Raw genomic sequence first — 12627 nt, forward strand, 5'->3', positions numbered from 1 at the left:
ATTTGCCTGTGAAGCCATGTGGTCCTGGGCTTTTGTTTGTTGGAAGATTTTTAATCACAGTCTCCATTTCAGTGCTTGTGATTGGTTTGTTTATATTTTCTATTTCTTCCTGGTTCAGTCTCAGAAGTTTGTGCTTTTCTAAGAATTTGTCCATTTCTTCCAGGTTGTCCTTTTTATTGACATATAGTTGTTTGTGGTAATCTCTCATGATCCCTTGTATTTCTGCAGTGTCAGTTGTTACTTTCTCCTTTTTCATTTCTAATGCTGTTGATTTGAGTCTTCTCCCTTTTTTTCTCGATGAGTCTGGCTAATGGTTTAGCAATTTTGTTTATCTTCTCAAAGAACCAGCTTTTAGTTTTATTGATCTTTCTATTGTTTCCTTCATTTCTTTTTCATTTATTCCAGATCTGATCTTTATGTTTTATTTCCTTATGCTAAGTTTGGGGTTTTTTTGTTCTTCTCTCTGTAATTGCTTTAGGTACAAGTTTAGGTTGTTTTTCTGAGATTTTGTTTCTTAATGTAGGATTGTATTGCTATAAACTTCCCTCTTAGAACTGCTTTTGCTGCATCCCATAGGTTTTGGATCGTCATGTTTTCATTGTCATTTGTTTCAAGGTATTTTTTGATTTCCTCTTTGATTTCTTCACCAATCTCTTGGTTATTTAGTATCATATTCTTTAGCCTTCCTTGTGCTTGTATTTTTTACAGTTGTTTTCCTGTAGTTGATATCTAGTCTCATACCACTGTGGTTGGAAAAGATACTTGATACGATTTCAATTTTCTTATATTTTCTAAGGCTTGAATTATGACCCAAGATATAATCCATCCTAGAGAATGTTCCATGAGCACTTGAGAAGAAAGTGTATTCTGTTGTTTTTGGATGGAATGTCCTACAAATATCAATTAATTTCATCTGGTCTAATGTGTCATTTAAAGCTTGTGTTTCCTTACTTATTTTCATTTTGGATGATCTGCCCATTGGTGAAAGTGGGGTGTTAAAGTACCCTCCTATGATTGTGTTACTGTTGATTTCCCCTTTCATGGCTGTTAGCATTTGCCTTATGTATTGAGGTGCTCCTATGTTGGGTGCAAAAAATATTTACAATTGTTATATCTTCCTCTTGGATTGATCCCTTAATCATTATGTAGTTACCTTGTCTCTTGTAATAGTCTTTATTTTAAAGTCTATTTTGTCTGAGATGAGAATTGTTATTCCAGCTTTCTTTTTTTTTTTTTAATTAATTAATTAATTAATTTCATTTTTGGCTGTGTTGGGTCTTCGTTTCTGTGTGAGGGCTTTCTCCAGTTGCGGAGAGCGGGGGCCACTCTTCATCGCTGTGGGCGGGCCTCTCACCATCGCGGCCTCTCTTGTTGCGGAGCACAGGCTCCAGACGCGCAGGCTCAGCAGTTGTGGCTCATGGGCCTAGCCGCTCCGCGGCATGTGGGATCCTCCCAGACCAGGGGTCGAACCCGTGTCCCCTGCATTGGCAGGCAGACTCTCAACCACTGCGCCACCAGGGAAGCCCTCCAGCTTTCTTTTGATTTCCATTTGCATGGAATATCTTTTTCCATGCCCTGACTTTCAGTCTGTATGTGTCCCTAGGTCTGAAGTGGATCTCTTGTAGACAGCATATATACAGGTCTTGTTTTTGTATCCATTCAGCCAGTCTGTGTCTTTTGGTTTGAGCATTTAATCCATTTACATTTAAGGTAATTATCGATATGTATGTTCCTATTACCATTTTCTTAATTTTTTTTTTAACATCTTTATTGGAGTATAATTGCTTTACAATGGTGTGTTAGTTTCTGCTGTATAACAAAGTGAATCGGCTATACGTATACGTATATCCCCATTTCCCCTCCCTCTTTCTTTTCCCTCCCACCCTCCCTTTCCCACCCCTCTAGGTGGTCACAAAGCACCGAGCTGATCTCCCTGTGCTATGCAGCTGCTTCCCACTAGCTAGCTATTTTAGATTTGGTAGTGTGTATATGTCCATGCCACTCTCTCACTTCATCCCAGCTTACCCTTCCCCATCTCCGTGTCCTCAAGTCCATTCTCTACATCTGCGTCTTTATTCCTGTCCTGCTCCTAGGTTCTTCAGAACCTTTTTTTTTTTTTAGATTCCATATATGTGTTAGCATATGGTATTCTTTTTTTTCTCTTTCTGACTTTCTTCACTCTGATGACAGACTCTAGATCTATCCACCTCACTACAAATAACTCAATTTAATTTCTTTTTATGTCTTTCCCTCTCTTGTGTTTCCTGCCTAGAGAAGCTCCTTTAGCATTTGTTGTAATGCTGGTTTGGTGGTGTTGAATTCTCTTAACTTTTGGTTGTCTGTAAAGGTTTTAGTTTCTCTGTTGAATCTGAATGAAATCTTTGCTAGGTAGAGTAATCTTGGTTGTAGGGTTTTCCCTTTCATCACTTTAAATATGTCCTGACACTCCCTTCTGGTTTGCAGAGTTTCTGCTGAAAGATCAGCTGTTAACCTTATGGGGATTCCCTTGTATATTATTTGTTGCTTTTTCCTTGCTGCTTTTATTTATTTATTTTTTGTATTTAATTTTTGATAGTTTGGTTAATATGTGTCTTGGTGTGTTTCTCCTTGGATTTATCCTGTATGGGACTCTCTGCACTTCCTGGACTTGATTGACTATTTCCTTTCCCATGTTAGGGAAGTTTTCAACTATAATCTCTTCAAATATTTTCTCAGACCCTTTCTTTTCCTCTTCTTCTTCTGGGACACTTATAATTCCAATGTTGGTGCATTTAATGTTGTCCCAGAGGTCTCTGAGTCTGTCCTCAATTCTTTTCATTCTTTTATCTTTATTCTGCTCTGCAGCAGTCATTTTCACCATTTTATCTTCCAGGTCACTTATCCGTTCTTCTGCCTCAGTTATTCTGCCATTGATTCCTTCTAGAGAATTTTTAATTTCAATTATTGTGTTGTTCATCATTGTTTTTTGCTCTTTAGTTCCTCTAGGTCCTTGTTAAATGTTTCTTGTTTTTTCTCCATTCTATTTCCAAGATTTTGGATCATCTTTACTATCATTATTCTGAATTCTTTTTCAGGTAGACTGCGTATTTCCTCTTCATTTGTTTGGTCTAGTGGGTTTTTACCTTACCCCTTCATCTCCGGCATATTTCTCTGTCTTCTCATTTTGTTTAACTTACTGTGTTTGGGGTCTGCTTTTCACAGGCTACAGTTTCATATTTCACACTGTTTTTGGTGTCTGCCCCCAGTGAGTGCGGTGGGTTCAGTGTCCTGTGTAGGCTTCCTGGTGGAGGGGAGTGGTGCCTGTGTTCTGGTGCGTGGGGCTGGATCTTGTCTTTCTGGGGGCAGGGCCACATCTGATGGTGTGTTTTGTGGTGTCTGTGAACTTAGTATGACTTTAGGCAGCCTCTCTGCTAATGGGTGTGTTTGTTTTCCTCTCTTGCTAGTTGTTTGGCAAGGGGTGTCCAGAAGTGGAGTTTTCTGGCCATTGGTTGGAGCCTGGTCTTAGTGTTGAGATGGAGATATGTGGGAGAGCTCTTGCTGATTGATATTACATGTGGCTGGGAGGTCTCTGTTGGTCCTATGTCCTGGACTCAGCCCTCCCACCTCGGAGGCTCAGGCCTGACACCCAGCCAGAACACCAAGACCCTACCAGCCACACAGCTCAGAAGAAAAGGAAGAGAAAAAAAAGGAAAATAATAATAATAATAAAGTAACAAAATAATATTAAAAAATTAAAAAAATAAAATTAAAAATAAAAAAAGAAGATAGCAACCAAACCAATAAACAAATCCAACAATGATCACAAGCACTAAATACTAAACAAAGATAAACATAACAATCAGTAACAAATCAGTCGCAGAAAGCAAACCCCAAGTCTACAGTTGCTCCCAAAGAAGTCCACTGCCTCAATTTTGGGAACATTCGTTGTCTATTCAGGTATTCCTCGGATGCAGGGTTCATCAAGTTGATTGTGTGGATTTAATCCACTGCTCCTGAGGCTGCACAGAGAAATTTCGTTTTCTCTTCTTTGTTCGCACAGCTCCTGGGGTTCAGCTTTGGTTTTGGCACCGCCTCTGCATGTAGGTTGCCCTCAGGCGTCTGTTTCCCGCCCAGACGGGATGGGGTTGAAGCAGAGGCTGATTTCGGCACTCTTGTTCACTCAGGCTGGGGAGACGGAGGGGTAAGGTAGTCATAATTGCAATGTAGTTTGAGCCTTCAGTGGCAGAGGCTGGCATGACATTGCAATAGGCTGAGGCATGTGCTGTGTTTTCCTGGGGAAGTTGTCCATGGATCTTGGGACCCTGGCAGTGGTGTGTTGCACAGGCTCCCCGGGGGGGAGGTGGGTAGTGACCTGTGCTTGCACACAGGATTTTTGGTGGCAGTGACAGCAGCGTTAGCGTTTCATGCCCACCTCTGGAGTCCCAGCTGATAGCCACAGCTCACACCCTTCTCTGGAGCTTGCTTAGGCGGTGCTCTGCCTTCTGTGGGCACACAGGGTAGGAATCCCCTCTCCTTGCACACCCTGAAACAATGGTCCCTTGTCTCTCTGGCAGGTCCAGACTTTTTCCCAGACTCCTTCCCAGCTAATTGTGGTGCACTGGCCCATTTCAGGCTGTCTTCACACAACCAACCTCAGTCCTCTCCCTGTGATCTGATCTCTGAAGCCCCAGACTCAGCTCCCAGCCCCCACCCGCCCCAGCCGGTGAGCAGACAAGCATCTCAGATTGGTGAGTGATTGTCGGCACCAATCCTCTGTGCAGGAATCTCTCCGCTTTGCTCTCTGCACCCCTGTTGCTTCGCTCTCCTCCGCAGCTCTGAAGCTTCCACCCCGCCCACCCCCCTCCCCATCAGTGAAGGGGCTCCCTAGTATGTGGAGACTTTTCTTCCTTCACAGCTTTCTCCCAGAGGTGCAGGTGCCATCCGTATTCTTTTGCCCCTGTTTTTTCTTTTTTCTTTTGCCCTACCCAGGAACATGGGGATTTTCTTGCCTTTTGGGAAGTCTGAGGTCTTCTGCCAGTGTTCAGTAGGTGTTCTGTAGGAGCTGTTCCACATGTAGATGTGTTTTTGATGTATTTGTGGGGAGGAAGGTGATCTCGACGTCTTACTCCTCTGCTATGTTGAAGGTCTCCCCAAATGCCCTATTTTTTTCCTGTTGGATCTACTCCAGAGGTTCACAAATTTTCAAGTACACAGGACTCGAAATTCACCTAGGGAGCTAGTTGAATTGCATTTTTTCACACCACCTTCAATTGCTAGATTCTGATTGTTGGAAGACATTCTTACTAAAGAACAAGCCTTAACTTGAGAGATTCAAGACTTATATGATCTATAGCTTAAGAGGTATGGCAGAAAGTAAGTTCTGTTGAGTGTTCACCATGTGTAATAGACATTTTAGTTGGTATTTTACATGTTTTGGTTTATTTAATGCCTAGAAAAACTCTGAGTTTGAATACTATTATTGCAATTGTGTAGATATGGTTATTATAGGCTGAAATGTGTCCCTCTAAAATTATTATATTGAAGCCCTAGCCCCCAATACTTCTAAATTTAAGTGTATTTGGAGATAGAGCCTTTAAAGAAGTGATTAACTTAAAATGAGGCCATTAGGGTGAGTCCGAATCCAATCTAACTATTGTCCTTATAAAAAGAGGAAATTTGGACATCAGGATGCACACACAGAGACAAGAGGCCATAACAAGAAGGTGGCCATCCACAAGCCAAGGAGAGGGACCTCAGAAGAAACCAAACCTCTTGACACCTCAATCTTGGACTTCTAGCTCCAACAACAGAAAGAAAAAAGTCTGTTGTTTAAGCCAGACTGTTTATGGAAGTCCAAGCAAACTACTACATATGGTAAATAAAGTTCTGAGTATATGTACTTTTCCCAAGGTCAAACAACTAAAAAAAAGAAGTGGGAATGTGATTCAAACACAGATCATTTAATCTAAGTAAACGCTTTTTTACATTATGCTATGTTGCCTCACATAAACAGTGGCAGTAATATCATCAAGTTATTAAATGTAACACTTTGCTAACATTGGCTTTTAAGATATTCCCAAGGGAGATCATGACATTTCCCATATAGAGTTGCACATGTGGTGGTTGAGTAAGGATGAAAGGACTGACAAAACGGCCCACCTTTCAGAGTTCACTCCTATATTACTAGTCTATGGTTCAATGTTTCCCTCTAATATCTGCTAGGCATACAGACATCCTCAGTTTTTCCAACTGATGGGGTGACTTGTCAGTGAATAAAGAGAGATGCTGATTTTCAACTGCTATTATTTCTTGTCTTTAATTCATTAGAATGCAAAGGGTAAGACCGATGTCTTTTCTGTGATGTGTGCTGTAACTTTCACCTGCCAGTTTTCAATCATCATGAACAGTCAATCAGTCCACAGTCTAAGTTGAAAACTGATTACCAACAGGCAATTTTTTATTGTCTCTCATCTAACCTTTACTATGTAAGAAAAACTCAACTCTGATTTCGCATTTTTTTGCAATGTGTTTTGGGCTTGTAGAAACGTCCTTGAGCTTTGCCTATTTTTGTGGGTGTCAGCATTTTCAGAGACATGATTCACAGAGAATAGAATCACTTTCAAGAGTGTGAAATTCTGAGTCCACAGCCTCAATAAGACAAAAGTGAAGAAAAGGAATAAGGGAAAATCTTTTGTATCTATAATTAATTTCAAAAGGCAAATTAAAAATAACTCAGAATTTTCACCCAGTAATTACATAAGCTTGCATTTTGCTATTCAAGTTAGTAGTCAAAATAATGAAGGTGAAACCTTCTATTAGAAAATAATACATCCTTCAAACTGAGACACTGAACTGCACCCAACTGCAAAAACAAAATGTCCTAATGAAGCTAAAGTTGAGATTAATTGCTTTCATATATTCATTTTTAATGAAGAGTAACAATTGACTTGACAGGCTAATTATTATAACATCCTGGGTCCATAGTATGTAATAAGAGTTATAATGTACCAGTCAATCAAAATCTTTCACTTCTGTTATTGTGCTTGAAATCCTCAAGTTTCTTTGTTTGTCATATTAACTAGATGACATATGGAAATTACTAAAGGTGTTATCCTCAAGAGAGAACAGAAGCATGAAATATTCTGCTCATATTTCTACTGAAATTGATGCTGTGAAATGGCTTCGGGTACATTGAGCATAAATTCCTTCCAATTTTATAATAATTATTATATTACCGTGGGACATATCGAAATGGAAATTTTGATAAGATTCACTAAACCTTAGTGCATTCTATTGTTAGACAGTATAGATTCTTGTAGAATGGAGAGAGATTAGATAAACTTTACAATATAACCCCCTAATGAAAGGCATGTTGGAAGATACTATGATATATAGAAGTTATTCCTGTTGTTGTTAGATTGTTTTAACAAAATTTTCAGTAGCTCTGTGTTCTCTCTATATATAAAGTAGAGAAGGTATATTTTCTGAGGAATTTAATTTTTTAAGAGCTTATATTTAAAATTTATTACCTGAATGTGTGTGATTCTTCCTTCTACTGCAATTCAATCTTTCTGATGTACTTGCCCAATAACGTTTGTATAGTGCCCTCACATTTATATTGAGAGACCCTGCCATCAAAACACACAAAGAAAACTACAGTGAAGAGGAGGAATGTGAAGCAATTAGTCCAGAAGTCAAGCACATGCAAGGATAGAAATTGAAAATCCTGTTTAGCAATGCAGTGTGAGTGAGAATTCAAGAACAGTTTTCAAGATGTCATTGAGGTACTACTATGATAAAACAGTGCTGATGTACTTATAAGAGGTGTCTGTGAATCATACCTGATGGGAAGAAGTTGAATTTTGTGCTTCATCTAATCTAAGATACCATCAATTATAAGAGTACCACTACCATACTGACTGACTCAACACTTTCTTATCACTTGGAAATTTTATAATTACTGGAAGAGCTTTTTATACATATTCTAATAAAGATAGTCATCATATATCCCTCTCGGTTAGATGTCTATAAGGATAAAAGAATAATTGATCACATGATTCCTAAAATTTATTCTCAACTCAAGTTTTCTGAAATATTCTTTAACTTGACGTAAGAAATGTCAATATGTTCTTCACAGTATTGTCCCATGGGTCACCAAGAGAATTGATAATGCAGCATTTTTAAGAGTGCTGACTATTGTCTTTGTTATTTTCTCCTAAGTTGCTGGCAATTCTTTGTATGCTGATGCTGTTGCTTTGTTCTCTTCACTAAGATATGTCAACAGGTTATCAAATAGCAACCAGAACTCCTATACCTCCCACATTTTTTTTGGACTGAAACATGGAGGGGTTGCATTTGTCTTCTCCAGTGATCAGGAACAGTAGCCAAGTTCATGCATGCACAGAGCATAACCACATCCCAATATCAACAGACCAATAGTGAACATAATATGCCATCATATATTAAGATGCAGCTCAATTTCAGACATTAAAATGTGAAAAACAATGTCACTTAAAGTTGAAGAATATAATAGGCTCCACCAGGGTTATTCCATTCTTCTCAACACTTCTAAAACACATTCTAATTCTAGAAACAACTAAGAAATAGAATTTCTGTAATTATTCAATTTTTCTTGCTCAAAATAAGGAAATGAGAAAAGATGGGCTCTGTCATGGGACACCAGATAAGATGCCACTTACTGTAGCTCACAGAGTTCCAGTCATTAGTCTTCATCAAAGTAGGGCCCTTTTAATGGAAATCCAGATCCAATACAGTACTTGAAAATGATCACATCATATTATTGGATGGTGGTACCTGCGTATCTACTAAATTATTAAAGCAAACTCTTCAAATAAGAACAAGGATAATGGATTGGCTTGATTCTGATCACATATCCCTAATCTCTTCTCTTTAGGCTGCTGTTAAAAATACACTAGCTATGAATAAATAAATAAATATCTCAGGCCTGATCTACCTCAGTATCTTAAAAATTTGCCTATCTTTGATTTTCTTGTATACATTTCAGGGGATAACAGATATACTTTGCAATATAATGTCTTATTGCAAGGTCTTTACTACATTAAATATAAAAAGCATTGCTTTGCTCCTGTTCTTGATTCAGTTGTTTCTTCTGATCTCAGGACTACCTTAACTCTACTTATTTTCCACTCTCTCTCTTATAATGCTTCATCTCTTCCCCTCAGTCTTTTTTTTTCCCCCCTAAACTGTACATCTGTCTTCCCTAATGTATTTCATCTTTGTCCACTTTTTCCTGGAGAACTGGTCTCAGTCTATCCAGTCCTCCAAGCCAATGATTTCTAGACAATTTCTAGACTCTAACCTTCTATCAGTAAAATAATTGTATGTGGAGGTATAATTTGTGGGTGTGTATATGTGTGTAATACTCTACTAATTTTTACTAATTGTTTTTTAGGCCATCTTCTCATATCTGATTAGGTCATAGTTGACAAACTTTTTACTTCATAATATTACTGATAGCATAGTTGGAAACAGGAGTAAAGCTGTCAATCCTCTTCTCGTATTATTATTTGCTTATACCTGTATCAGTTTAGTTTTTAATCTATATGTCTTTAAATAAATATTTTAAAACCATTTTTGTGATGGTAAATGTAGTTAAAATTAGCATAGTCTATAAGTCCTCTTAACTTAGGCTATATAAATTGCAATATCCCAATAAACTAAAAGAACTAGAGAGTGAGTATAAGCCTCAGAAGCCCTGAATTGTAGATTTCTCTTCCTTTATTCAGATTGCCTCCCATGTGTAGACATATTTGACATAGGGCTGCTTGATAAATTAACTGAGTCAAGCCTTCCACTAATTATAAATGATAATTTCTTTAATACATATAGACAGATATTGATATATAGAAGTTGTTATTGTATTTTCTTTCCTAATTTTAATGAGTCATCTCACATATTCCCTAGAGTGCACTGATTCCTCTTGGAGGTCACTGCTCTGAAATAACCCTTTGACCTCTCTGTCACAAGGTCATGACTCCACTGCTTGCATCTTTCTTCCATTCTTCTGGTTGTGCTGACCTCTGCCTACACAAACTTTACTGGTTGGGAAAAATCTAGTTTCCTGCAAAGAGCAGACCAAAAAGCAATAAAAGAAATTTTATGTCCAAGTAGCTTTCTTGTCTCTGATTTTGAAAATGTTCCCCCTCAGGTATAGAGCAAGGGAAAAAATGAACATACTTCAAAATATGCCAACTTGCTCTGAAATCTTGCAACTGCTGATGAAAACTATTCACCTTTAGCTCTTTCTTATCTACTATGAATAAATTACATAGGCAAATTTCCCTGTTTTCTCCATTTTTCTTTCTTACTGGGAGATGAAAAATATTGATGAATAGAGGTTAAATCACTCCTTTTTTGCTTTCTTTTATTACTTTACAATTTTTGAACCTAAGTACCACTACATATTTCCAAAATAATTCTGGCTTTCCTGTTTTGATGAGAAATGGGTCAATTCTCAAAATTTGGTTAATATTGACTATCTACATTCGGTGACACATATGTTAAGGACTAGAAAAAAAAATATGCTCATAAAGTCCTCAGGGACTCAGGGTCTACTGAACAAGACAAATGCGCACATATGCAATTCTAATAAAATCTTATATGCATATCCTGCGTATAAGAATACAAGCAAGGGATAATTAATTTTGCTCAGAAAGAAGAGAAGGGAGTTTGGTCTTAAATGATGAATGGCCATTTGAAACTTTATAGGAAGAAGGAAAGCTAGAAAAAATACATGGAGCATTAACAAAAATGCTTGGCTCATCCACCAGAGGGCAGACAGCAGAAGCAAGAAGAACTACAATCCTGCAGCCCAAGGAAGAAAAACCACATTCACAGAAAGACAGACAAGATGAAAAGGCAGAGGGCTATATACCAGATGAAGGAACAAGATAAAACCCAAGGAAAACAACTAAATTAAGTGGAGATAGGCAACCTTCCAGAAAAAGAATTCAGAATAATGATAGTGAAGATGATCCAGGACCTCAGAAAAAGAATGGAGGCAAAGATCCAGAAGATGCAAGAAATGTTTAACAAAGACCTAGAAGAATTAAAGAACAAACAAACAGAGATGAACAATACAATAACTGAAATGAAAACTCCACTAGAAGGAATCAATAGCAGAATAACTGAAGCAGAAGGACGGATAAGTGACCTGGAAGACAGAATGGTAAAATTCACTGCTGTGGAACAGACTAAAGAAAAAAGAATGAAAAGAAATGAAGACACCCTAAGAGACCACTGGGACAACATTAAACGCAACAACATTCGCATTATAGGGGTCCCAGAAGGAGAAGAGAAGAGGAAGGACAAGAGAAAATATTTGAAGAGATTATAGTTGAAAACTTCCCTAACATGGGAAAGGAAATAGCCACCCAAGTCCAGGAAGCGCAGTGAGTCCCATACAGGATAAACGCAAGGAGAAACACGCCGAGACACACAGTAATCAAATTGGCAAAAATTAAAGACAAGGAAAAATTATTGAAAGCAGCAAGGGAAAAATGACAAATAACATACAAGGGAACTCCCATAAGGTTAACAGCTGACTTCTCAGCAGAAACTCTACAAGCCAGAAGGGAGTGGCATGATATACTTAAAGTGATGAAAGGGAAGAAACTACAACCAAGATTTCTCTAACCAGCAAGGATCTCATTCAGATTTGATGGAGAAATCAAAAGCTTTACAGACAAGCAAAAGCTAAGAGGATTCAGCACCACCAAACCAGCTCTATAACAAATGCTAAAGGAACTTCTCTAAGTGGGAAACACAAGAGAAGAAAAGGACCTACAATAACAAACCCTAAACATTTAAGAAAACGGGAATAGGAACATACATATCGATAATTACCTTAAATGTAAAGGGATTAAATGCTCCCACCAAAAGACACAGATTGGTTGAATGGATACAAAAACAAGACCCATATATATGCTGTCTACAAGAGACTCACTTCAGACCTAGGGACACACACAGACTGAAAGTGAGGGCATGGAAAAAGATATTCCATGCAAATGGAAATCAAAAGAAAGCTGGAGTAGCTATACTCATATCAGATAAATTAGACTTAAAAATAAAGAATGTTACAAGAGACAAGGAAGGACACTACATAATAATCAAGGGATCAATCCAAGAAGAAGATATAACAACTGGAAATATTTATGCACCTAACATAGGAGCACTTCAATACATAACGCAACTGCTAACAGCTATAAAAGAGAAAATCGACAGTAACACAATAATAGTGGGGGACTTTAACACCTCACTTACACCAATGGACAGATCATCCAAAATGACAATAAATAAGGAAACAGAAGCTTTAAATGACACAATAGACCAGATAGATTTAATTGATATTTATAGGACATTCCATCCAAAAACAGCAGATTACACGTTCTTCTCAAGTGCGCACGGAACATTCTCCAGGATAGATCACATCTTGGGTCACAAATCAAGCCTCAGTAAATTTAAGAAAATGGAAATCATATCAAGCATCTTTTCTGACCACAATGCTGAGATTAGAAATGAATTACAGGGGAAAAAACGTAAAAAACACAAACACATGGAGGCTAAACAATACGTTACTAAATAACCAAGAGATCACTGAAGAAATCA

The sequence above is a fragment of the Eubalaena glacialis genome, chromosome 9 (assembly GCF_028564815.1).
Source record: "Eubalaena glacialis isolate mEubGla1 chromosome 9, mEubGla1.1.hap2.+ XY, whole genome shotgun sequence".
Classification (NCBI taxonomy): Eukaryota; Metazoa; Chordata; class Mammalia; order Artiodactyla; family Balaenidae; genus Eubalaena; species Eubalaena glacialis.